General features: G+C 41.2%; 1 protein-coding gene and 1 pseudogene across 7 annotated transcripts in view; both read left to right on the top strand.

Moving 5' to 3' along the window:
* Positions 1 to 27,935, top strand: part of ERC1 (ELKS/RAB6-interacting/CAST family member 1) — a 399,625-nt gene that overhangs the window by 260,362 nt on the left and 111,328 nt on the right. The window lies entirely within an intron of this gene.
* Positions 10,526 to 14,555, top strand: LOC309968248 (small ribosomal subunit protein uS13-like; annotated as a pseudogene). Its single transcript has 2 exons — positions 10,526 to 10,536; positions 14,066 to 14,555. The product of its transcript is annotated as a small ribosomal subunit protein uS13-like (transcript).

Below are 27,935 nucleotides of genomic sequence, written 5' to 3'. Positions count from 1 at the left end.
GGCTGGGGAGGTCTTCTGTGCGGATGGAAGGAAGAGTGATCCCCGTCAGTCTGCAGCACTGAAGGCATGGCTTGTTCGGGCAGCAGCAGGCAGAAAGTTGGGAGCGCGCTATGAAGACATCAGTGTGTGTTTCCCAAGCTTTGGGCATTTTTCCTGTATTTTGAACCTTTATTGTAAGGATATAAAAATAACAAGTTTGGGGCTTCCCTGGTGGCGCAGTGGTTGAGAGTCCGCCTGCCGATGCAGGGGACGCGGGTTCGTGCCCCGGTCCGGGAAGATCCCACATGCCGCGGAGCAGCTAGGCCCGTGAGCCATGGCCGCTGAGCCTGCGCGTCCGGAGCCTGTGCTCCGCAATGGGAGAGGCCACAACAGTGGGGGGCCCGCGTACCACAAAAAACAACAACAACAAGTTTGTATCTCTTAGGAATACCCTGTGGTCACCATGTGGGCAGTAGATGAGGTTGGGGAACAGGCAACGAGAGCCTGTCGGGAGTGGGTGCGGGAGCCCGAAGAAGCGACTTCAGTCAGGAAATGGCAGAAAGGGTGGCGAGTCTCTCAAGAGTAAAACAGAGAGAATTTAGGTCACTGGTACTTTCTGAGACTCCTGAGAGGCAGTACAGTTTTTTTTACATTACAGACTTCAGAGTCAAACAGGGCTGGACACAAACCCTGTCTCTGCTGCCTACTCTGTAGGTGTGACCTTGGGCAAGTTAGCCTCTGTGAACCAACTTCCATCACTTATAAGAATGAGCAGAGCAGTCACTACCCACAGGGTTGCTGTCAGCATCTTGCCGTGAGACGAGAGCACGGTGTGGACCAGCCCCCGGTGCACGTCGGTCTCCTTCCTTCCTTTCCGTTCTCTTACTTTACATGTAAGGGAACTGGCATTCGGAATGGCCAAGTGATTCGTGCACAGTCGGAAGCCAACTTAGTGACAGAACTGGTGCCAGATCCCACTTTGATTGCCGCTGGATTCTTTCCACTATTCCAAGAAACATCCGTATTCACTTAATTCTCATGTGTACAGTTTTCAGTGAGAAAAAAAAAACTATCGGTTCATCTTTTTTTTCTATCTTGATAAGATCTGGGGCTTATAGAAATTGCTATGAATTAAGCATTCATACACTGACCCCGTTCCAGAAAGGCCGGTGTTGGATTCCAGCATATGAACATCTTCAGTGATGATGATTCCACAGTTCTCAGCAGTTTCTTTTAGGTCCACCTCTTCTCAGCTGGTACAGTTCTCCATTCTGAACTTCTGTCTTTATTGAAAATGGCTGTAACTGGCCTCAGTAGTCATTTTCCCATTTTGAGCCTGTTCGTATTTTCTAAACTTTTATTTCCCACTTGCTTTTCCAGTTTGCCAGCCTCAATTTGTCCATTTTAGGTTTTGTTGGATGAATTCAATCACCTCTGACTTTCTTTTCCACATGTGATTTTCGTTACTCTTGCTGATTAAAAACGGGTAAGAGTTTGTGTGCCTCAACAGTGGATTAATAAAGAGAATTCTAGTCTAGGAATTGAGAAACCTTATTTTTCTTCCATCTCTCTTTTTATTGCTAGGCTTCTTCAACATCACAATAGGAAAAATTACATTTGTAAAGTAATCCTATATCTTAAAAAAGAGGGTCCAAGTTGGTATAGAGTATATTTTGTGAGGAATGTGAATATTCTATATGCTTTTGACAATAAAGATGGGCATAAGTATGTAGTGTCTGAAACCTGAATAATTCTAATTTTAAAGCCTGAGTGTGGGCAGAAAGAATAGTACATCAGTTGCAGAGAAATTGTGTGGCCACGTTTTACCCAGAGAAAAATTAAAGACTTAAACCCACATTCCAAAATAGAAAAGACGTTGGGAAAATATTTTGCTTAGAAGGAATGACTGCTTTTTGTTTTTGTCTGCTTTAAAAAACAAAACAAAAAACCGGAAAACCCCACGTGTTTCTTCTTTTAAATGTGCAACACGAAAGTACTTCTTGAGACAATTGTTAGCTGTTTCTCCCTCCCACTGTGCTTCACTCTCTTTACCAGGATTTCAGTTCTGCTGTGGTACCTTCTAAGCTCTGCGTCTCAGTCAGACTTGAGCCCACATTGTTAGGGTCATATCAGAGGTGAGTCAGTGCTCCTGTCTCCCCCGAACTCACATGTCCACTTTCCCACCCTTAGTCCTGATAATAGGATATTCGAATGGTGGCCATGTAATGGCAAATCCAGTGTTAGGCATTTCCTACTCTGAGCTAATCGATCCAATAAATTAAAGTGGATAAATGGGTGCAGTAGGTTTAAAACATAACCTGTCTGTTATGGATTTGCTCTTACTTTAGAGAAGTCAGAAAGTCCAGGACGCCTTAAGAGGCCCAGTCTTCTCTCACCCTTGGCACCTGACAGGCATACTGTTGAGGTGATAATGAACCTGAAAGTCTGCCCTCCTGGCCGAGTGGGAGGGGAGCCCAGACAGCGCACTCGCCTCACTCTGGAGCCTGCCAAGCTTTTTACTTCTTCCTAGAACGCATCTCAAGAAGATTAACTGGTGGACTTTCCAGGGTACCTGTCACTCATGGAGACCAAAGAAGAATATACATCGTGTTACTCTCAGCAGAGCAAGTCAGAGGTTATAGTCCCAGTCACTGTAATCCAGGCAAAGAGGAAACGTTGGAAGGACTGTGTGTGTGTGTGTGTGTGTGTCTGTGTCTGTGTGTGTGTGTGTCTGTGTGTGTGAGTGTGGGGGGTGGGCAGAGAGAGAGAGAGAGAGAGAATGAGAATGAATTATGTGCAGAGAAGTAACTGTGGCCACATTTTACCCAGGGTGAGGGTGAGGGAGATACATATATTTAAGAACTATCTGATACTGCATATAGTAGGCCAAATTAGTCATCCCAGAATTATTAGCTACACCTGTTTCTTTGATTTCTGGGAATGTTTTCGAACCATCTCAAACTCAATTGAAAACAATGTCAGTACTTAAAGTAAACCTTCCAGTGTTGTTTTCAGTCTCAGATGCTGGTGAATCTCTCATTATTCTAAATGGAGATTATGCTTCCGCTGACCATTGTTCTCCAGGTCTCGCAGCAGCGAAGCATTTGCTCCCTCTTCCGTCTGTCCACCCCTCCCCACCTCACATACTGCACCCCTGCGGGCAGCGGCACTTCGCGCACACACTCTGCCCCACACAGTGGCAGCTCAGTGTGAACACGCAAACATTGTTTAATTAATGAATGTTTACTAAACATGGAATATTGCTGGCGTTTGAAAGTCTCTAAAATTTAAAAATAATCAATTATATGTAGCAAAAAATTTATTACTTTTGTAATGTATGATACCCTCTGCATTGCTCAATGTTCCTTTTATAAACACTCCTGTAACCAAAAATCTTTACTTGTGAACAGCAAACCTTTACATGATGAGTTGGAATGTCACTGTGTACTTCCTTACTAGGTGAGAAGAGCTGTGCGCCTCTTCCGTTACTTTGGCAACTCGTTGTTTTGTGTCTTGTGATTTTTCTTTTTTAAGAAGTCAATCAAATGCAATAAGATATTTTTTCAGTTTCTGATACTCAGTCTGTAATTCAAGTAATAACATTTTGTGTGATTCCAGTGTTCAAGACATGGGGTGTTTTTTTTTATGGAAAATTTTAAACATATTTAAAAATAGAACAAGTAGAACAGTGAACTTTGGTGTTTGTCATTCATCTTTAACAGTGATCAACTTATGACTAATTTTATTTTATCTGTATTCTTACTTCCCCCATTCTGTTTTATTTTGAAGCAAATTGTAGACATCATATTAGTTTATCCTAAGTCATTCAGTATATATTTCTAAAAGATGAGAGTTCTGTTTAAAACATGGCAACAGTACCATTATCACAGCTGAAAAAACTTAACAGTAATTCTTTATTTTCATCAAAGTTAGTGTTAGCATTTACCAGGCTGTTTCTAAATGGTTTGTACTTTCAATTATTTGTAGCTTGTGCAACTCAGCATCCAAACCAATGTCTATGTTGAGGCTGCTTTGTGTGTCTCTTAAGTCTGTTTTAAGTTCCCTTCCATCTCGTTTACCCCTTTCAGTGTATTTGTTGAAAAAAACCAAGTTCTTAGCCCTGCATTCTGGGTTTTGCTAATTGCATCGCTATGGAGACGTTTAACATTTTTCCATTAATAGAATTTTTTATTATAAATTGCCTCGTAGATTTACAGGCTTGTCAGATTTCAGTATTTTCAGTAATCATCTTCTTGTTGGTAATGTTGCTATTTAATCATATAGGTCAAAATTAGAGTTAGAATCTCAGCCATTTTTTAGCTGTGTGAATTCAAATAAGTTAATTAATTTATCTGTGTCTCTCCCATCTCTGAAATGAAAATAATTATAGCGCCTCTTTAGGTTGTTGTGAGAATTAAATTATATCAGCATTGTTATCAGTCATGGTTGTGATCATAGTAATCAAAAGGTGTATCAATGGCTTAAAATTGGTCCTCTGATTTCAGGAAATATTTGATAGGTCATTTCCTACTTATTATGTGATGAAACACTTGTCTTTTTGATATTCATAGAGAGGCTCCTTCTCCTTCCTTTCTTGGTCTTAGGCAGAATATGAACTTAGGGAAGTTTTTTTTATTTATGTAGTGTCAATTCTTTTACTTTTTTTATTTTTTAAATGTTTTTTTAACATCTTATTGGAGTATAATTGCTTCACAACGTTGTGCTAGTTTGCGCCGCACAACAGAGTGAATCAGTCATATGTATACATATATCCCCACATCCCCTCTTCTTACCTCTCCCTCCCTCCCACCCTCCCTACCCCACCCCTCTAGGTGGTCACAAAGCACCGAGCTGATCTCCCTGTGCTATGCGGCTGCTTCCCACTAGCTGTCTGTTTTACATTTGGTAGTGTGTATATGTCCATGCCACTCTCTCACTTCATCCCAGCTTACCCTCAAGTGTCCTCAAGTCCATTCTCTACGTCTGCGTCTTTATTCCTGTCCTGCCCCTAGGGTCATCAGAACCATTTTATTTTTTGATTCTATATATATGTGTTACCACGCAGTATTTGTTTTTCTCTTTCTGACCGACTTCACTCTGTATGACAGACTCTAGGTCCACCCACCTCACTACAAATAATTCAATTTCATTTCTTTTTCTGGCTGAATAATATTCCATTGTATATAATGTGCCGCATCTTCTTTACCCATTCATCTGTCGATGGACACTTAGGTTGCTTCCATGTCCTGGCTATTGTAAATAGTGCTGCAGTGAACATTGTGGTACGTGACTCTTTTTGAATGATGGTTTTCTCAGGGTATATGCCCAGTAGTGGGATTGCTGGGTCATATGTTAATTCTATTTTTAGTTTTTTAAGGAACCTCCATACTGTTCTCCATAGCGGCTATATCAATTTACATTCCCACCAGCAGTGCAAGAGGGTTCCCTTTTCTCCACACCCTCTCCAGCATTTATCGTTTGTAGATTTTTTGATGATGGCCTTTCCTTCATTTTTAAGTGGTCTCACCTTGTAAAACCTCTAGTAGTTGGATTTGGGACCTTCCTAGATTAATCCTCAATTTCTCTTATATTTTTAACTCTTTGGGTTTTATTTCTTCAGTTTCCGGGGTATTTTCTTGACTTTCTTTCAGTCCTTTTGAATTTTTTTTATTTTGGTAATGAGTGTTTTAACTGTCTTATAATCTGAATGTTCTTTTTTCATGACCTCCTAGATTTTGTTTTGTAGCTTTAATATCTTCTTGAATTTCTCTGAGAAAAGTAATTAGACCTTTTTAAGAACTTTCATCTGTTTCCTGAGTGGTATTTCCTTCTACCTCAGTTATTATTTATTTTCTCTTTCATTTTGGAGGTTTTCCACATACGTCTGATGATCCTTAATGGTCCATTCATATTTAGGAACTGAGTTGATTGCAGTAGGTGGCTGCATTGAGATTCCTTTAGTGGTGTTTATAGGTTTACTGTCCTGCTAGGCCTCTCCTCTGAATGAGGCAGCTGGCAAGTAGTTTTATTTACATAAACAGAACTTGTTAGCTGTCAGACATCTCGCTGGGATGGATGGGCATAGATCCAGGTTGGAGGGCCCCCAGTCTAGAATGAGGAATTTACCTGGGGGCACCGATTCTGACATAAGAGCTTTGCATCTCCCTAAGTAGTGTATTTGGTATCATAGAGGACCCCGTCATATTTCTTTGCTTGCTTGCTTGTTATAGCTGGGGAAAATAGTAAGCCGCGTGTCCTGTATAAGAAGACAGGAAAGTGAGGAGGGACAGCTGCTGCAGTGAATTAGTAGTTAGAGTTTGAATGAATTCCCTTATTTTGGGCTCCTCCCTTCTCTCCCGCCCACAGGCTTGTTTGAGTCCTGAATTTCTTTGGAGTCTTTCAGGGAGGACTTGGTCCCATCTCACCGTTAGCCTCCTACTGCATTTCCCTGGACTGCGGGATACTCCTCCAGTCCTGTTCATCTGGCAGCACACTTGCTTCTTTTTATCTCTTTTAGAAATTCTTTGAATGCTCCCATCTGATATTGATACTAAAGAGATACAAATAGGAAATAAACCCATAACAGAAGTTACTTCCTTTTTATCTTTCTTCAGTATCATTTTAATGGTCTCCATTGGATTGGAGGAGCTTTCAGACACCAAGCTGAAAGGGATAATGGGAAGTTCATATCGCTACTGACAAATGACACAGTTATTGAAGATCAGTTCATTCATTCATTCACCAGACATTGATTAAGTAGCATTATGTGCTAGAAAGTACTCTAATATCAAGAGATACACAAGTGATCAAGACAGATAAGAGCCCTGCCTTTATGGAGGTGGAGGATAGGATACATTTTAGTGTATTTTAGACATAAAATAAGTAAACAAATAAGATAGTTTCAGACAAGGATTAAGTAACAGGAGGAAAATATAAGAGATCTTTCATAGAAATTGACTGCTGGAGGGATCTTATAGTATGTTGGGGTTGGGGAAAATTTTAGATCAGGGGGTCTAAGAATGCTTCTTTTAGTCTTCCTTGAACTTTATCTCCTTAATGTTGTAAAGAAGTTAGCCATGTGACTGTCTGGGGTAAGAGCATTCCAGGCATAAATGGGTGCAAATGCAGAGGCCCTGATGCAGGATTGAACTTGGTCTGTTAGAAAAACAGAAACAAAACCACTGAGTACAATAAATGAGGGGATTCATAGGAAATGTGCCCAACGATGTAGGCAAGACCCAGGTCATTTAAGGTCTTAAAGGAGTTTGAATTTTATTCTAAATAGAGTGGGAAACCGTCAGAGAATTTTGACCAGGGTGGTGGCATGGTGTAATTCATGTTTTTAATGTTTATAGATCTATAATATATTTTGTAAGTTGAGCCTTTGGCATTCTGATGGTTTGGATTTTGGGGATGAAGGAAATGGAGGAAGATTGCTCATTTCGTTTTGGCTTGAATAATTGATCCCGCATAGTTCTATGGGTAGTTTTATTCTGCTCTGGTGATGTGCCCTCGGTGGCCCAGATTTCAGCACTGGCCACAGTGGTGACCCTTACTTAGGTTGCAAGATTTCTAGTTTACACTCAAGTGCTCAGACATTTATTCAGCATAGCCAGGATGGATGGAACCAGAGGGACTTCCAGGCTTAGCAGTATACTGTGCTGGAAGTAGTCCTCTCCCACCAAACTGTCATGCTTTTGAATTTGAGATGACTCTAAGTTTTAAAGCAGCCACCTGAACGTGAGGAGTACACTGTTCAATTTACGTAAGTGAGAAGGTTCTGCCATGGTTGCTTGGTCCAGTTTTTCAGTCGTAAAAGCCTGTAGTAGCAAATTCAGATGTATTCAAGGGCTAAGCAGATAACGTAAATTATTGAAATGGAAAATAATATAAATGATTACAGTGAGACAGTGTCAAAGCATTCATGTTCACTTAAAAACAAAATACCATGCAGATGAAACACTTGTGTAAACCATATATGGACTGCGGGAAGCAATTTCTGGCATCTCTCTAATCTTGTCAACAGTGCTTTGTGGGGGAGCAGTAAATTTTTATCTTTCAAAGTGGAAAGACAAGTGGCATCAGCATTGTGGAGGCATAAGATGTTTCCTCCCACCTACACCCCCCCCTCCCCCCAACTATCCAGCATCCATCTGGGAATAAAAGTGTCTTCGTGGGAGCTGTAGGATCTGTCGTCATACACAGAGATCTGGAAGGAACATCGCCCACCCACGCATTGTGTGTGTAATAGGCACACAGACCTCATTCCCTGCTGTAGACCCTGAAGTGACTCGTGAACCAGCTCCAGGTCCTCTTGACTGAGGTCTGGGAGCCCCTGGAGAACACTGGCTTAAACAGCCACCCACAGAGAAGAGAGCCTTTGTGGAAGTCCAGGTTTACAGAAGATCTAGCACTCCACTGGAGTAAAAAAAGGGAGTTTGGATGCACTGAAGCAGGCAGTTAGGAAAGCCTGGTGGTGGCTGCACCTTCAAACGTGAAGGCAGCAATCAAAACTCAAAGGAACATCGAAAATCAAGGAAGCACGACACCACTGAAGGATCACAGTAACCTTCCGTACTGAGCCTAAAGACGCGGAGACCCATGGTTTACTCAGTAAAGAATTCAAAATACCTGTTTCAAGGAAACTCAGTGAACTGCAGGAAAACAGAAAGACAATTTGGTGAAATCAGGAAAATAATATAGGGACAAAATGAGAAGTTTAGTGAGATAAGAAATCATGAAAAAGAACCAAACAGAAATTCCTCTCTCTCCCCTTCTCTAACTGAAGGATTCCTTGTGTGTGGGCTCTTGGCCTCCTGGAAGTTATTGTGTCTCTTGCATCATGAAGGGAGAAAGGTTGAGATGCAGACTTAGGCTAAGAGAGGCCAGATCGATCCATTTGAGGATCAGTGGATTTCACTCATTTCATTGAGTGTAATGAAAAGTCTGCTGCATCAACAGCAGACTTGGTCAAGCAGAGTAAAGAATCAGTGAGAATGAAGACATGAGCTTTGAAATTACCCAGTCAGAGGAGAACAACAATAACACAAGACTGGGGAACACCAAAAATGATCTGTGGGATACCATCAGGAGAACCAATTTGTGAATTATTGGGGTTCCAAAAGGAGAAGAGGGTGAGAAGGGGGCAGAAAGCTTAGTTAAAGAAATAATAACTGAGAACTTGCCAAATCTGGGGAGAGATTTGGATATTGAAGTACATGAACCTCATAAGTCACCAAACAAAACAGCTTAAAGAAATCCTCTCCTTCCTATCCAGCATAGTACTGATACTCCTTGCCAGCACAATTAAACAAGGAGTAGAAATAAAAGGCACCAGGGGTGAAAAGGAAGAAGTAAAATTGTCTCTATTTGTACATAACACGATTTCATATATAGAAAATCCTAAAGATATGACCAAAAAACTTAGATCTAATTAACAAAGTCAGTGAAGTTGCAGGACAGAATCAACATACAAAAATCAGTTGCATTTCTATACACTGACAACAAATTATCTGAAAAAGAAATAAAGAAAATGATCCTATTTATAATAATATCAAAACAATAAAATACTAAAAATAAATTTAACCGAGGAGGTAAAAGATGTATATGTGGAAAACTCTAAGACATTGATGAAAGAAACTGAAGAGGACACAAATAAATGGAGAGACAGCCTGTGTCTATGGATTAGAAGAATTAACATTCAATAGTAATTAACATACAGACATCATGTCAAATGTCTGCACTATCCAAAGCTATCTGTAGACACCTTATCTCTCCTAAGATTCCAATGGCATTTCTTATGGAAGTAGAAAAAACAATCGTAAAATTTGTATGGAGCCACAAAAGACCTCAAGTAGCCAAAGCAATCCTGAGAAAGAAGAACAAAGCTGGAGGCATCACTCTTCCTGATTTCAAACTATATATAAAGCTATAGTGATCAAAAGACTATGGTGCTGGCATAAAAACAGACACATAGACCAATGGAAGAGAATTGAAAGCCCTGAAAGAAACCCATACGTACATGGTCAATTAGTTTATGACAAAAAGAGCCAAGACTACTCAGTGGGAAAAGGAAAGTCTCTCAATAAATGATGTTGGGAAAACTGGACCACTACATGCAAAAGAATGAAACTGGACCCCTGTCTTACACCATACACAAAAAATCAAAAATCAACTCAAAATAGATTTAAGACTTGAACATAAAACCTGAAACCATAAAGCTCCTAGAAGAAAACATAGGGTTAAGCTCTTGATATTGGTCTTGGCAATGATTTTTTGGATTTGATACCAAAAGTAAAGGCAACAAAAGCAAAAACCAACATGCAGGACTACATCAAACTGAAAAACTTCTGCACAGCAAAGGTAACCATCAAGAAAATGAAAAGGCAATCTACCAAACGGGAGAAGATATTTGCAAGTCATGTCTGATAAGGGGTTGATACCAATATATATGAACTCATACAACTCAGTGGCAAAGAAAACTAAATAATCCAATTAAAAATGGACAAAGTACCTGAATAGTCATTTTTCCAAAGAAGATACTCACATGGCCAACAGGTATGTGGGAAGGTGTTCAGCATGACTAATCATCAGGGAAATGCAAATGCAAACCACAATATGAGATATCACCTCCCACCTGTTAGAATGACTATCATAAAAAAAAAACCCCAAAAACAGGAAGTAACAAGTGTTTGTGAGGATGTGGAGAAAAGGGAACCCTTGTGCACTGTTGGTGGGAATGTAAATTGGTACAACCACCATGGAAGACAGAGTTTCCTCAAAAAATTAAAAATAGAACTGTCATATGATCCAACAACCCCACTTCTGGGTACATATTGTAAGAAAATAAAATCACTATCTCGAAAAGATATTTGCTGCATCCCCATGTTCATTGCAGCATTATTTACAATAACCAAGACATGGAAACAACCTAAGTGTCCATCAACAGATGAATGGTTAAAGAAAATGTCTCACACAAGAATATTATTCAGCCACGAAAAAGGAAGGAAATCTTGTCATTTGCAATACGTGGGATAGACTTAGAGGACATTATGCTAAGTAAAGTAAGTCAAAGAAAGACAAATATTGAAAGATCTTAACGTGTGGAATCTGCAAAAAAAAAAAAAACATCAAAAAGAGGTTAGATATGTGGTTACTGGAGGTGGGCAGTGGGGGAATTGGGTGAGGGTGATCAAGATGTACAAACTTCCTGTTATAAGATTAATAAGCACCACGGGTGCAATGTACAGCATGGAGTCTACAGTTAACACTGATCTGTGGTATAGTTGAAAACTGCCAAGAGAGTAAACCCTAAAAGTTCTCATCACGAGGGAAAAAAATGTTTGGTACTATGTGAGGTGATGGATGTTAACTAGACTTATATGTGGTAATCATTTCTCTATATGTCATTATGTCATGTACCTTAAACTTATACAATGTTCTATGTTGATTCTGTTTCCATAAAACTGATAAAGATAAAAGAAATCTCTCCAAGAAACTTGGTAATAAAGTTGTCAAAAACCAAAGACAAGCAGAGAATCTTAAAAGCAGGAGAGAAAAAAGCTTCAATGACTTACAAGGGAATCCCTACAAGGCTGTCATTGCTTTATCAGCAGAAACCTTACCCCCAGGGGAGAGTGGGATGATACATTCAAGCCGCTGAAAGAATAAAACTGCCAACCAAGAATACTTTACCTGGCAAAGCTGTCCTTGAGAAACTGAAGGAGAGATTAAGAGTTTCCCAGACAGACAAAAGCTGAGGGAGCTCATCATCACTGGACCTGCCTTATCAGAAATGCTGAAAGGAGTTTTTCAAGCTGAAGTGAAAGGTCGCTAATTAGTGACTTCAAGTCACTAAACACACTGGTAAAGGGAAGTATATAATCAAATTCAGAATATTCTAATACAGTAATATAGTGGCGTTTTAACTCTGATATAAAACAAGAGTTTTAAAATTCTGGAGTTAGGGCTTCCCTGGTGGCAGTGGTTGAGAGTCCGCCTGTCGATGCAGGGGACGCGGGTTTGTGCCCCCGTCCAGGAAGATCCCACGTGCCACGGAGCGGCTGGGCCCGTGAGCCATGGCCGCTGAGCCTGCGCATCCGGAGCCTGTGTTCCGCAGCGGGAGAGGCCACAACAGTGAGAGGCCCGCGTACCGCCAAAAAAAACCCAAAACAAAAACAAAATAAAATTCTGGAGTTAAAGGATAAGAGTATTAAAAATAACTGTAACTGCTGTAATTTGTTAATTAATACACAGTATTAAAAGAGATAAAATGTGATTTCAAAACCATAAAAGGGAGTGGGTAAAGGGGTAGACTTTTTATGTATGATCTAAGTTGCTACTACCTTGAAATAGACTATTAGAGCTATAAAATGTTTTATTTCAGCCTCATGGTAACCACAAAGCAGAAACCTACAGCAGATTCACAAAAGATAAAGAGAAGGGAATGAAAGCATAGCACTGTGGAAAATCACCATTTCACAAAGGAAGGCAGGAAGAGAGGAAGAAAGAAACAAGGGAACTAGAAAACGGCCAGAAAACTATGAATAAGATGGCATATTAGGAAGTGCTTACCTACAGTAATTGCTCTAAATGTAAACGGGTTGAATTCTCTTATCAAAACACATAGATTAGCTGTATGGATAAAATAACAAGACCCAACCATATGCTGCCTACGAGAGACTCACTGTGGCTTTAAAGAAACACATAGGCTCAAAGTGAAAGAATGGAGAAAGATATTCCCTGAAAGTAGAAACAAAACGAGAGCCGGTGTAGTTACACTAGACAAAATGGACTTTGAGCCAAAAACAGTAACTAGAGACAAAAAGATCATTATGTAATGATTAAGGGGTCAGTTCATCAAGAAGACAGAATAGTCATAATTTTATATGTTCCCAACATTGGAACACCTGAAAATGTTAAGCAAATACAAACAGATCTGAAGGCAGCAGTAGAGAATACAGTAAAAGCAGGTACTTCAGCACCCCACTTTAAACAGTGGATGAGTCTTCTAGACAGAAAATCAACAAGGAAACACTGGACTTGAATCAGAGTGGAACGGTTTTATGTTTTTCTTGTTATAAAAGAGTACATGCTAATGTGTTTAAATCCAGTTATTTCATAAACATTTAGAAAGGGAAATTAAAATCACTTGCAATCCTACCCTAGAGCTAACTAATTATTTGTTGTATGACTATTCTTCATTCTGTTTGTATCTCCATATAAAGATTTTTACCACCTAGCAATAAATATGAAAATCTTTCTAAATCAGTTAATGATGTATATCATTATTTTAAATATCATAATATTCCACTGAATGATATACCACAAGCTATTTTTCTGGTCTCCTTTTGTTAAAGTGTTTTCCAGTTCCTGTTATTTTAACTCTAAGTGGTATATTGCCACTTCATTCCACCTCTGTTTTTACTGTTCTTCCAGAAAAACAAATAAATACTGATTTAAAACATTGGATATTAACATTTCTATTTTCCCATGAAATTCCATTCATTCTATACTATAGGAAATACGTGACAGAATTGGGGGATTAAATGAGGATTCCCAGAGATATAAACTATATCCCACAAATACATATCATCTACTAGAGAAATTTAGTTACTTAACATATTCAGTCATGAAAACTGTTGTGTGTCTACCATGTGTTTAGGCATTGCTCTAGAATAGGCTTTCCTAGGTGTTGTAGTTATGTTTTTTAACTTGCAGTTGCCTTTCTTTAATTCAAATTTTAAAAATTAATTAATTTATTTATTTGGCTGCATCGGGTCTTAGTTGTGGCACATGGGATCTTTGTTGCAGCATGCAGGATCTTTTGTTGCGGTGTGCGGGCTTCTCTAGTTGTGGTGCACAGGCTCCAGAGTGCGTGGGCTCAGTAGTTGTGGCGCATGGGCTCCAGAGCCTGTGAGCTCTGTAGCTGCAGCACGCAGGCTTAGTTGCCCCGCAGTACGTGGGATCTTAGTTCCCCGACCAGGGATCAAACCCGCGTCCCCTGCAGTGGAAGGTGGATTCTTAACCACTGGACCACCAGGGTAGTCCCTAATTCAAATTTTTTATTGAAATAAAAAAAACATAGCTCTTTCACTGGAGGCTCGCACGCCACCACTGAGGCCGCCACCATTTCCCTAGCAATCCCTGAGAAAGTCCACCATATTCGCGAGCACTCAGCACCCACATCGGTGGTCGATGGAAGATTGCCTTTGCCGTCGCTGCAATTAAGGGTGTGGGGTGAAGATCCGCCCTTGTGGTGTTGAGGAAAGCCGACGTGGACCTGACCAGGACAGCCCACTGAGGATGAGGTGCAACGTGTGGTCACCATCATGCAGAATCCACGCCAGTACAGGACCCCAGACTGGTTCTTAGACAGACAGAGGACCTGAAGGATGGAAAACACAGCCAGGTCCTGGCCAAGGGTCTGGACAACAAGCTCCGGGAAGACCTGGAGCGACCGGAGCAGACTTGGACCCACATAGGCTGTGCCACTTCTGGGGACTTGGTGTCCAGGCCAGCACACCAAGACCACGGGCCGCCATGGCTGTACTGCAAGTGTGCCCAAGAAGAAATAAATTTGTGGGCGTTGTCTGTTAATAAGTAGTTTATACAGTTAAAGAAAACACATAACATAAAATTTACCATCTTAATCATTTTTAAATGCAGTTCCATAGTGTTAACCAGTCTCCAGACATTGCATCTTGCATTGAAGAGCTCGTCCTTCCCCCTTGCCCCAGCCCCTGGTCACCAGCGTTCTACTTTATGTTGCCATGGATTTGACGAATTTAGATAAGTCTTCTAAGTGGAATCATACAGTATGTCTTTTTTTGACTGGCTTTTATCACATAGCATGATGAACTCAGGTTTCATCCACGTTGTAGCGTGTGTCAGGATTAATTTGAGGCTCCAAGATCAGCCTGGCATACTTAAGGTAATTCTGTGGACAGGTTTGTTTCTGAATCACTGAGTGGATATTCACATCTTTGTTTGAACTTTGGAAAAATATTTATCAGAATTTCTTCTTGTATTTCATAGAGAGATAAACAGTTGGTGCCGGTTGCTGGTGTGTCTTGGGAATTCATGAAGGCAGGAAATCATAACATATTGTGTTGATGGATATAAAAGACATATGAGCTGGCTTCAGCGGGAGCTTGAAGCAAGCGAGGGACCCAAGTCTACCTGGGATGGTTAAGGCAGGTGTCACAGACCCCCTAGCTGTCTCTTAGGAGGAATAAGAGAAGAGAGCTTTGAAAGTATTAATAGACCAAATAAAGTAGAAAATGAAAAGTCATAGAGGTATGAAATACTAAGGTGTATTTGAGGAACCATCAGAAATTTAGTATTGCTGGAGCAAAGAATATTTGAGGCAAATTCTGAAGGAAGATGCTGGAAGGGCCTTGTATGCTATGCCACTAATTAAAATGTTTATTCTGTAGACATAGGGAACAGGGAAGTGACACAGTCCGATCCATATTTTAGGAAAATAGTGCTGGTTCTATTAAGGATGGATTGGAACGGGGAGAGAGCGGAGCAGAAGACCAGTAAGGAATCCGTTGGATGAGTCCAGACAGGAATACTCTCTAAATTTAAGAATTAAGCACACTCGAAGATTAATGAGATTAAATACCTAGGTGATCTTTTTGCCTGTCACTCATGCTGTCCACAACTCCTGACAGCCCCTGAACTGACCAGTCCTGGCACTCGGCAGCTTTGAAGTGTTTATTCAGAAACGTCCCTGTTTGTACAGACAGGTGTAGGAGTTCCTGGGCTTAAAGCAGATGTTGCAGCTCTTCTGGGATTTCTTGTGTCGGCACCATGAGACCAGCAGAGCCCTGTGCAGACAAGCTTCCGAAGCAAAGGACCGTTTTTTTCCATTATAGACTCCATCACGCCAAGGAGAGTACCATTTGTTGCAACTAGTTAACCTGTATCATTGATTTTGAAATATTTCATGGCACATTCAAATGATAGCAGTTTTGGTATTAATCTTTGTAATTTACAGCTTGGGAACTCTGCTTCTCATTATTTTGGCATGAAAACATTCCATTCAGTCATCATGCTACTTTTATTTTTTTATTATCTACCTACCTACTTACTTACTAACTTATTTATTTAGGGCTGTGTTGGGTCTTCATTGCTGCACACGGGCTTTCTCTAATTGCGGCGAGCGGGGGCTACTCTTCGTTGCAGTGCGCGGGCTCCTCATTGCAGTGGCTTCTCTTGTTGTGGAGCACGGGCTCTCGGCGCGCGGGCTCAGTAGTTGTGGCTCATGGGCTCTAGTGCGCAGGCTCAGTAGTTGTGGCGCACGAGCTTAGTTGCTCCACTGCACGTGGGATCTTCCCAGACCAGGGCTTGAACCCGTGTCCCCTGCATTGGCAGGCAGATTCTTAACCACTGCACCACCAGGGAAGTCCCCATGCTACTTTTAATGTAAAAGGTTTCTGTAAGCTACATCAGGAAAGCTATATCTACTATAGAAACTATGTGTCTGTTCTTCCTTGAAGAAGATTGTGTTGTCGCTTTGGAGTTTAGTTATGTTGGTATTGATATGGATCCATTTTTAAAGGAAGTTATGTAGCTGTTACTAACTCATCCCTCAGTCACTTAACTACCCTTTCTACCCTCTGACCATGTGTGTCATGAATCTTCTTGGCTCTCTCCCTTCTGTCTTGGGTCTCAGCTGCTTTCCTTTCCTTCCGCACAGCCCTGGTTCCCGTTTAGTGCTGGGCCTCCCTGTCCTAGTGCTTCCGAGCTACGTGCTGATGTGCTGAAATGAGCTGTGGTGAGAGGCTTCTCTTTTAAATTACGGACTTCATGTGTTAAAACATTTTCATCTTTATCTATAAATAAAACATCTAACTATGTTAAAATCGTTTTATGGGCTTGAAGAGGAGGGGGATTGTCCCTTTTGGGGAGGAGCTTTTTTTTTTTTTTTTAAGATAACTTGATCAGTTTTGTGGTACTTGTTTTTCTTTACTAATCATGACCTTTGCTCTCGGAATTCAGTAGATTCAGTCAAAATCTCAGTGGAGGAAAAGATATTTTTAATGCACTTTAAATGTGATATTCTCTTTGCATTGAGTCCAGAAGAGACTGATTTCTGAAGAGGAGGAAAGGAAAGACTCGAGAACCACATGGAAGTTTATATTGAAAACTCCTTCTGGTACATTTTCATCATCATGTTGTAACAAAACTAACAGCCCTTAGGCACACTAATCTTGGGATATAAAACTCATATCCAGGGCTTCCCTGGTGGTACAGTGGTAGAGAATCCGCCTGCCAATGCAGGGGACACGGGTTCGATCCCTGGTCTGGGAAGATCCCACATGCCACGGAGCAACTAAGCCCGTGCGCCACAACTACTGAGCCTGTGCTCTACAGCCTGTGAGCCACACCTACTGAGCCCATGTGCCACAACTACTGAAGCCCACACGCCTAGAGCCCGTGCTCCACAATGAGAGAAGCCACTGCAATGAGAAGCCTGCACACTGCAACGAAGACCAAACACAGCCAAAAATAAATAAATAAAAATAACAAATAAATTAGAAAAAAAAAAACTCATATCCATTTGACTATTGACTAAAGGTTAAAAGATATAATTGGAGAGAAATATAAGACCAGGAGTATAAGTGGGTTTCTTCTTTCTACTTCTGTTGTCGCAACCTGAGCTCTCTAGGAAAACTAAAATTTGTTAAGTGCCTTCCTCGTGCCAGATTCACAGCTATAATAGAGGTGTCGTATTTTAAATTGTCAAAATCTTAACAGCTACTCTGGGAAATTTAGGCATTTGTATTACCATTTTATGGCTAGGAAAATGAGATTCAAGAAATTACTTGTCTCAAATCACACAGCAAGTATAAGGCAGAGTTGAAGTCCAAACACATGCTTTTTCTTGTGTCACAGTGTACCTCAAGTCAGGTTTTTAATTATGTATTTACTTATTTTTTTTTTAATTTAAGCAATAGCAAAAGTAGAAATAAGAAAGAAAAAAAATAACCCCAAAACCAACTGTTTGGGAAGTAATCATTTGTAGTAAGTAAGTATTGATTCCTGTCATATTTCTAAAGCACATTATACAGAAGGAAAAATAGGGGGAAAATTAATGGGATCGTAGAAACATGCCATTTTGAATAAAAACTGAATTTCATTTTACCTGATTGTAACAGAACGAGCAAATGGAGTTTCAACTGAGTGTTTCTTTACTGTTCAGCAGAAGAATTCCTAAGACATCTTTCCAAGGATAGGAAAAGACTAAAAGATTAGGTCATGTTTTTCAGCAGCATTTAATCATGCTCTAAAAAATGAAGTTTTCACTTCTCACCAGTATTTAAAGATATGCTTTATTGATAATCTCAGCTTCGCCAAGGTTTACAATATTTACATTTGATTTTATAACTATAATTTCCAAATTAACTCAGTGTAGGTTCCACATCTAAATTCCGTGCTTTGTCACCTGCTCTTTTCTGAATCTCCTCTTTACTTTTCCTGAATTCTTTGATTTTTTTGTTTTGTTTCATTTATTGAATCTTATCTTTAATTGGTTTTTTAAGCAAAGACATGGATATTGATTTCTTCTTTTCATTTTTTGTTTTTGCATGCCGGATAATATTTATTTTGCCATTATACTTGAAGATTCAGTTGGTTATGAAATTCCTGGACCTGTGTCTTCTAATGTAGAGTGGGCAGCTGTCCCCTGATATCTTTCCTACCCCCACCTTATCTGAAACCTCATAGGTTCCTCCTCTGAGAGTAAGTGTGAGGGGCTGGGAGTTGACTTCAGTCTGCTTCGGTCTGAGGGTGTGGGGAGAAGGGACAGTGCCTCAGCTAGGGCCATGCACAGGCTTTGTCGGAAGACCTGGTCTCTGTCTTTTCCTTCTGAAGTTTTGATAAATGTCCCATGCTCATCTTGGTAGAAGTGAGTAGGGTTCAGATCCTTTGCTAAATTCTTCAGTGTTTCCTAGAAAACGGCATATCCTGGTAGTTTCTCTTGCCTGTACTGAGACTTCTAGAGATAAGTGTTCCTCCTGACTTTCATTTCTTGAACTGTCAGTTTACCCTTTCAATCTTTTTTCCTCCAAATTTGAGGTTATTCCTGGGAATGCTCACAATTTTTTCCCCTCGCTTCTGACCTTGGATTGCTTCTGGACTTAGAATGCAGTCAAGGGCTCGTCCATCCCCACCAGAGGCTTTGTTTCATCCCCTTGCCCACAGCTAAAGTTAAGATTGTGAACTTTGTCTTGTTTGGTTCCTGTGGCTTTTGCAGTGCTTTCATTATTTTTCCTAAGTACTGGGTGGGGAGTTGGATTCTGAAACCTGCCACCTTTAGGCAAATTTGCCGTATGTAGTTTTAAAGGTGATCTGAGAGAATACTGTGTATGTGACCCAGGAAGCTGCATTCCACTGCAGTGTCCCAGACAGGCGTCAGCACTGAACCAAGAGCAGCCTCAGCCTTTCACATCAGTTCTCTGTACAAATATCACTTTCCATGTGTCGCATGATGTGAAAAGGGACCTCAAATCTACATGTTTTGTTTTATTAACAACAAAACATTTTTCTGTTTTGGATATGGGTTGCCTAGGATACGTTCACTACGTCTCTACAGTCTGTTCCTTTTCTGTGGATGAAAAGTTTGTGTCGTGAGTTAGGATTAAAAATAGGAAATGAAAATTTTAATTGCAAGTTCTGCACAATTCTTCTTCTTTAAAGTTGCATATTTTAAGTGTTTGTGTAATACGATTTATACTGAAAATTTAACACAAGTCTGTTCATTCAACAAGGGCTTATTGAATACCTATTTTAGGTGCTAAGGAAAGATATATAAGCAGATATACTAAAGCATGATCGAGTTCAAAAGTGGGAGCATATACATAAAGCTACTGTGTGTGTGGACACACTGTGCCGTTCACATACTGATCACATCGCCAGTTGTGCTGTGCCCTGGCCCTGGGGGTGCCGTGTGTGAAGGTAGCACAGAGTTCTGGCAGTGCTCCAGTTATGTAAGGCGTAAAGGGAGATGGGAGTTGCTGATCAGGGACAGCTTTTAGGTGGTGGTGGTGTCAGAGAAGGATTGTAAAAGCTGGGAAGCAGTTGACAAGACTCGGAGAATTACAAGTACTTCAGCAATATTGGAGCATAAATTATAATGCATGATGGGAGCGAGAGAGGCGTTATTAACGCTCACCAAGGGCCTTCTGTTCCATTCCAAGGAATTTGGCCTTTATCCTGTGTGTTAGTCAATAAATTATCCCAAACTTAGTGGCTTAAAACAATGATTGTCTCAGTTCCTGATGGTCAGGCATTCGGGAGCCACTTAGTTGTGTGCTTCTGGCCCCAGCCTCTCGTGAAGGGGCAGCTGAGGGGCCATCTTGGGCCGAAGTCCTCTGAAGCTTCATTGTGGCCGCCCCACATGCTTGTCGAGAAGAGTCCTCACTCCCTCACCAGCTGTTGGCAGGAGACCTCGTTGCCTCTCTGTGGGGCAGCTCACAGAGCAAGTGGTCCAGGAGTGAGAGGGCACACGGTCTCTTTTGTAACCTCATCGTGGAAGAGATAAGCATCACCTCTGCCATCTTCTGTTGGTCCCAGATCAGCACTGGTGTTACACAGAAAAGGCTGCAGAAGGGTGTGAATGCCTGGCTGCGGAATCATTCGGGGGTCGTTCTGGAGGCTGGCTGCCCCATCCTGGGAGCAGTGAACAGCTACTGAAGGTTTTGAACATGTAAGTGATGTTCATATTTGCGTTTCACATATGTGACTCTGCTGTGGAGAATGAGGTGTAGAGGACAAGATTTAAGTCATGGAAACACTGTAGGAATCTAGAGTTGTTGAGATCCTGACATAAAGCAGTGCTTATGAGGTTTAAGAGATTTTTGAGAAATTGAATTCCAAAGACAGAAGAGGCATAACATGTCGGTTATTGGTTGGACGTGGTGGGTTAAGAGATAGAGGAGCTCAGGACGACAGGTGTCGGTCGGAGTGAGACACAGGTGGATGTAGATGTGGTCCACTGAGATACAGGACATTGTTAGAACTGTCCAGTAGACAGCTGGGTGTCTGTAGGTTTGGAGCTCAGACAAAAGGAATGAGCAGTGAGTATAAAATGAAAGGGGGGCCTAAGCTGGAACACTAGGGAACTTACCATGTGGGGGAGGGGAAGAAATGATATGAGTTAGATAGTAAACCAGTTAAGTGTGACTTCTCAAAAGCCAAGGGAGAATACAGTGTCGAGAAAATGAGGAACTGTAGTTAACCTGTAATCATAAAATGTAAAGCTCAGTCTTGCTCTGAAGCCTCCTTTGAAAAGCACTCAGCAGATGCTTTAATGTAGTGGGTTAGCATGATGACCCTCACCTCAGCGTCAAAACAGAATATGAATGATTTTTTCCAAGGTAGTGTTGTTAGGACCTAATGTTCCCCTTCCCATTGCCCCCTTCAGAACACACACACACACAGAGGCCTCCTAATTTTATAAGACAAAATCAGCTGCTTCTCCACCCCTTCTACATCTTACTGTAATGCACTATAACAAGAGTCAGCAGACGTTTTGCTGTAAAGGTCCAGATAGAGTACGTGGTAGGCTTTGCAGGACACGTGGTGTCTTTCACAACTGCTCACTCTCCATTGAGGTGTAAAAGCAACCGTAGCCAGCGTGTTAATGAAGAAATGCGGCTGTGCTCCTGTATTTACAGATGCAGGTGGCACAGTGTTTCCATTCCTAGGTATATGCCCCAAAGAATTGAAAACAAACACTCAGATACTTGTACACATATGTTCACAGCAGCACAGTCCACAGTAGCCAAAGGGCGGAAGCAGCTCAGATGTTGTTGGTTGAATCCTGAGATGCGGAGCCGGGAGATGGGGGGCCGACTGCATTGCACCATTTTATGTGCGGGACTTGAGCGTCTCTGGATTTGGTGTCCACATGGGTCCTGGATTGGTTAACTGTACTATACCTAGTTACTGTAGTGTCTGGGAAACCGTGTTGTGACATGTGTTTATTTAATCTTGAGGTTTTTTGTTTTTGGGGGGTGGTTAGACTTGGGGCTAGGATCCATTGACGATGGTATTTTGTAGCACAGTGTTTAAGTAGTAATAGAAATGAGACAAACAGTTATTCATCTTTGTCAAGACTTACTGTTTGCAGTTTTCAAATGTATCTTCTTGAAATATGTCATCAAAATACTAAGATGCATTTTAATGCCAGGAACTTTTTTCCTTTTTCAAAGTGTGCTTAACTTACTAGTCAGTTTAAAATGCACCCAGATAAAAATTAATTGCTTTGAAGAGGGAAGTTGAGATAATGTAGTAATTGCTATGTAGAGAAATTATATACAACTTAAACCTATCTACTGACATTTTGATGGTCCTTAAGACATTATTTCCTACAAACTACTAGATGAATTTTGTGATTGGTATCAATTTTCACACATGCCACAAAAATCATCCTTTTTGCTTCCAGGTTAAGAATTCAAGGCTTATCTAGAAGTGAACGTTATTTTTTTAAACGCCAGTTTCTCATGTATCTCTCTAGTTAGTTGATCCTCTAGAGTGTGATTCATTTTGCAGTGTGTTCTACGCTGCCTGGTGGGCTGCAAAGGCGTGCGGCTCTTCCTAGTGAGGAACACTCCATGACCAGGTCAGATGACCCGCCCCTGCCTCTTCCAGGTTTGGATGTCTTCTTTAGCAGGACACAGCCAGAGGTCATTAAGAAGGAAATGTCTGTGTCTCTTGTTTCAACAGTTTTAGTATTCATCAATTAAAGAACTTCCATTACTGAGTTCTTTTTAGGAAACTTGTTGGACTGTGTGGTCAATGGTGAAGAATCAGCTTAAGGGAAAAAAATGTATAATATTTTACAGTATAACGTGACAAGACTTCCTATCAGGACTTATGAAGACCTTGTCCCTTGAGATATGAGCAATCACATTGCCATCAAAATGTCATTTCTTTTCTCTCTTTTTGATTCAGTGGAAAGCCTTGAGCCTTGATACGTTTGCAATTTAATCGTTGTGGTTCCCCTGGGCCTCCAGTTTCATGCTAAGGGTTTGAACACCTGAGGCATGTGTACAGTCCAGTCATCTCCGTGACAGGGGATGGTGTGGCGGAGCTCATGGGCCAGACTCCATGTTTTCACTCGGCCTGTCTCTTACTGTTTTGTACCTGTCGTTCCCAAATATATACAATCAAGTAGGTCGTTACTGAATGAAAGTAAATTTGTCTCAGTGTACCCCCAAAGGATCGGGGCATTGGAGTCAGCTCTGTGGTCATGATACAGGGTTGTACAAGGGGAAGCATAAGTTAATATTAGCATGTGACTGGCCTTTGGCTTGGAGGCTTCAGTAAATCTGTAAAGTGAGATTGATTCGGATCAGTAGTTTTTTTGTCTAGCTAAACACTGTTTGGCATCTTGGCTTAAAAGTAGTTCTTTTTGATAACTAGGAATGTGGTTTTTGTTTGTCTTAGTGGCGTTAAGCATTTTATTCAAACAGTTGAGAACATAAAAGATAGCTTGGTGATTATACTTAGAGCTTAATGTCAAAAGCCCTTTTCAACAAACACATAACCTTTACAGCTGGTTATATTTCCTGTTCTCCTTGACGAGAGGTTGGCCCTGTTGCCAGTCCTGGTTTGGAGTATCTGTGCTGTCTGCACAGGTCGCGCTGATGGCAGTGCCGGTCTCCAAGCCCAGCCGACGGGCGCCCTGGCAGGTCTGTCCCCAGCGTCGCTCCGGCTCGTGCTCTTTATTGCCTTATGTGGGGGCCAGGCTCACGGTCCCTTGCCTTTTTATTTTAAGCACCGAAAGGCAGCCTTCTTGGTTTATGAGTTTTAAAGTCTAGGAAAAGGCTCAAGAGGGAAATTTGACTTGGGGAATGTTATTTTCTTGAACGGGTAAATAAAGTCAGGGAAGAACGGAGGACAAAAGAAAGGAGATCCGAGGATGGGATGCATTTAGGTTTGTTCAATAGTTCTGTCACCATAATAATTCACTCAGAAAGGATTCATTTTGAATAGTGTTAAAAGCAACTGGCCTGGGGCGAGTGCAGGCCAGCACTGAGGAACTGTGGTGGACTGAGACCTATTGTAATTTTTAAATGATTCCAGGGCTGCCCAGGTGTCCTGATTTAAAGGCTGCTTCTTGAGTCCGGAAGTCGTATCTTGTTCCGAGGTTTACTGTGATAAAGCACATAGCCCTAGGGACGGTACTGCTGACTCCTTGAGTCACTTTCCAGGCTGGCTGTACTGACCCAACCCCGTGATTTATTTATGCCGTACCATAGTAGGAATGACAGTCGTGTAAGCCACACATGGTTTCTGGGATGGGTATTTGACTGGGGAAATGTCATAAATCCATGAAGTGAGATAGGGCAGAGCCAGCCGCAGCTCGTGTCACGTCCAAGAGCTCTCTTCCTGTTTCACAGGGATGTACAGTCCAGAACTGGTTAAGCTCAGCATCCTCCTCGGAACGTGTCCTCGGGCTTTTTGTGTGCTGTTTCAGTCTACCCAATCTTTGATTTTTTGCTTACAGACCTAAAAAATAGCTCTGAAATGTACTTGTCACTAATATTTTCTCTTGAATTTACTTCTATAAAGTAGAACTGACTTGAATATTTTAGATTGTCGCTCATAGGCTTTTCAAGAAACTTTTGCTTGGAAAGTTCTTCACTGGACTGCTAAGCCACGATCAGTCGTCCTCTTGATTGCCGGTGTGGCAATAAGCTCAGAGTTCTGCCTGGCTTTGGAGCTTCATTTGATTCCCCAGCTCTGATAAAGAGAATCCGTTAGAATTGCACTTAGGATTTATATGCGTAGCCAAACACGGACAGCATGATATTTTTTCATTTTAACCTGAATGAAATAGTCTTGTTGTTTTCGTTAAACTGTTTATTTTGAGATTATTGTAGATTCACATGTATTTGTAAGAAATAATACAGAGAGATCCCCTGTACTCTTAAGGTAGTTTCCCCAATGGTAACGTCTTGCAAAACCACGATGTGATATTGTGCACAGTATCACAGCCACAGACGCTGATGTCATCAAGATACACCACGGAGATTCCCTTTTATAACCACACCCACTTCCCTCTCATCCCTGCCCCCTCCTCATCTCTTGGCAGACGCTGATCTGTTTTCTATTTCCATAATTCTGTCATTTCAAGAATGTTATCTAAATGGAACCATACCGCATGTAATCTTCTCAGATTTTTTTTCACTCTGCATAATTATCTGGAGATTCATCGAGATTGTTGTGTCTACAGCAGTTCCTTCCTTTTTATTACCGAGTGATACTGCATAGTGTGGCTGTAATACAGTTTGTTTAATTTTCCTGGGTGGTTTCCAGTTTTGGCCATCATGAATAAACCTGCTCTAAGTATTTGTGTACAGATTTTTGTGTGAACTCAAGGTTTCACTTTTCTGGAATAAATGCCCAGGTATACAGTTGCTGGATCATACGGTAGTTGCCCATTTAATATTTTAGGAAATTGCTGAACAGTTTTCCAGACTGGCAGTGCCATATTCTGTTCTCAGCAGCACTGGACAAATGATCCTGTTTTTCTCCATCTTCACCAGCATTTGCCGTTGTCTCTATTCTTATTTTAGCAAGTTTGATAGTTGTATAGTGATATCTCATTGTGTTTTGTTTTTTTATATATAAATTTATTTATTTGTTTTTATATTTGGCTGCGTTGGGTCTTTGTAGCTGTGCGCGGGCTTTCTCTAGTTGCGGTGCGCGGGGGGTTACTCTTCGTTGCGGTGCGCGGGCTTCTCATTGTCGTGGCTTACTCTTGTTGCAGAGCACGGGCTCTAGGCACACGGGCTTCAGTAGTTGTGGCTGGCGGGCTCTAGAGCGCAGGGTCAGTAGTTGTGGCGCACGGGCTTAGCTGCTCTGGGGCATGTGGGATCTTCCCGGACCAGGGCTCGAACCCGTGTCCCCTGTATTGACAGGTGGATTCTTAACCACTGCACCACCAGGGAAGCCCTCTCACTGTGGTTTTAATTTGCATTTCCCTAAAGGAGAATGATGTTGAATATCTTTTTCATGTGCTTATTTGCCCTCTATATGCTTTTCAGCCTTCTCCCCATTTTCTAATGAGATTTTTTTTTTTTTTACTGTTGAGTTTTGAGAGTTCTTTATTCTGAATAGTAGTCTTCTGTCAGATATGTGGTTTGCAAATATTTTCTCCCAGTCTGTACCTTATCTTTTCATCCTCTCAACAGAGACTTTTAACTAACTCTGGCTTTAGTTATTTAATAAACTTTATTTTTTAGGTTCACAGCAAAACTGGGCAGAAGGACACAGAGTTCCCATTCCTCCCATCCCTGTACACGCACAGTCTCCCCCAGTGACAGCTGCGGGCACATTTATCATAATCAGTGACCCTACATTGGTGCATCACTGTCACCCAAAGTCCATAGTTTACATTAGGGTTCGCTCATAGTTTTGCATGTTCTGTGGGTTTTGACAGATGTACGGTGACGTGTACTCACCATTGTAGTATCATACAGAGTATTTTCGCTGCCCCAGGAGTCCTCTGTGCTCTCCTTATTATCTCCTTATCCCCCCCCTCCCCCCAACCCCTGGCAACCACTAATCTTTTCACAGTCTCCATAATTTTGCCTTTTCCAAAATGTCATATAGTTGGAATTGTATAGTATGTAGCCTTGTCAAATGGCCTCTTTCACTTAGTAATATGAATTTAAGTTCCTTTCATGTCTTTTTCATGGCTTTATAGCTCATTTCTTTTTAGCACCAAATAATATTTTATTGTCTGGATGTGCCACAGTTTATCCACTCACCCACTGAAGGCTTTTCTGAGTTTTGGCAATTATGAATAAGGCTGCTGTAAACATCCCTGTCTGGGTTTCTGTGTGAGATAGTTTTTTAGTTCACTTGGGTAAATACAAAGCAGTGTGTTTTCTGGATCATGTGGTCAGAGTAGGGCTAGTTTTGTGAGTACGAAACTGCCTAACTGTCTTCCAAAGTGGCCGTACGTTTTTGCGTTTCCACCAGCAGTGACCGCGAGTCCCTGTTTCTCCATATCCTCACCAGCATTGGTGTTGTTAGTGTTCAGATTTTGGCCCTTTTAATAGGTGTGTAGTGGTGTCTCATCATTTCAGTTTGCATATCCCTGATGATACGGAGCATCTTTCATGGGTGCATCGTCTTTGGCGATGTGCCGGGAGTTCTGCCCATTTTTTAATCAGGTTCTCATTGTTGAGTCTTAAGAACTGTTTGCATATTTTGGGTAACAGCCCTTTATCAGATGTGCCTTTGCAAATATTTTCTCCCAGTCTGTGACTGGACTTCTCAGTCTCTTGATAGTTGAAATTTTTAAACATGTTTTATTTTAAATAAAATAACAGTACATGCTTCTCAACAAAAGTATCCAGAATATAAAGAGTTATATGCTTAAAGAATTTAAGATTCTCTTATTTTAATGCAGAGACATTATTCATGAAATGCAGGGGGAAATAATTTCTAGATGTATGTGATTAACCAGTCAAATTGGAAAGGGTTTATTTTCCAGTTTTACAAGTGTCATTTACAAATAACTTTTTAGAAGAAAACAACCAGTTCCTTTTCTCATACGGTTAAACAGTTGGCAAATAAATCACTACTTCGTGTATACTGCCTCAAAAGGCCCAAAGATCCATTCGGCCTCCTTTCCATCCGACACAGTATGTGGAAATCCCCTGCTTTCCCTGGAGCTTCCGAAGGCCTAAGGCTTCACCCACCTCCTTGCTTCCCGGGGCTCTTAGGGGTCACCGGACTCCATCCACCCGAGACTGCATCATGCCTCCCCACTCCACTCACCCAGACGGTTTCTCAGGATAACACCTTAGGACTGAGTTCTTATCTTGGCTCAATGCTTAGTGCTGTGACCTTGTTACACAGAAGACGTTTAGTAAACGTGTACTGAACTGACCTGAACCAGCAGAGGCAAGAGGGATTAGAAGACT

The sequence above is a fragment of the Leucopleurus acutus genome, assembly GCF_964270905.1.
Source record: "Leucopleurus acutus genome assembly, chromosome: 11".
NCBI classification, from domain to species: domain Eukaryota; kingdom Metazoa; phylum Chordata; class Mammalia; order Artiodactyla; family Delphinidae; genus Leucopleurus; species Leucopleurus acutus.
This window is presented reverse-complemented; position numbering and strand designations above follow the sequence as displayed.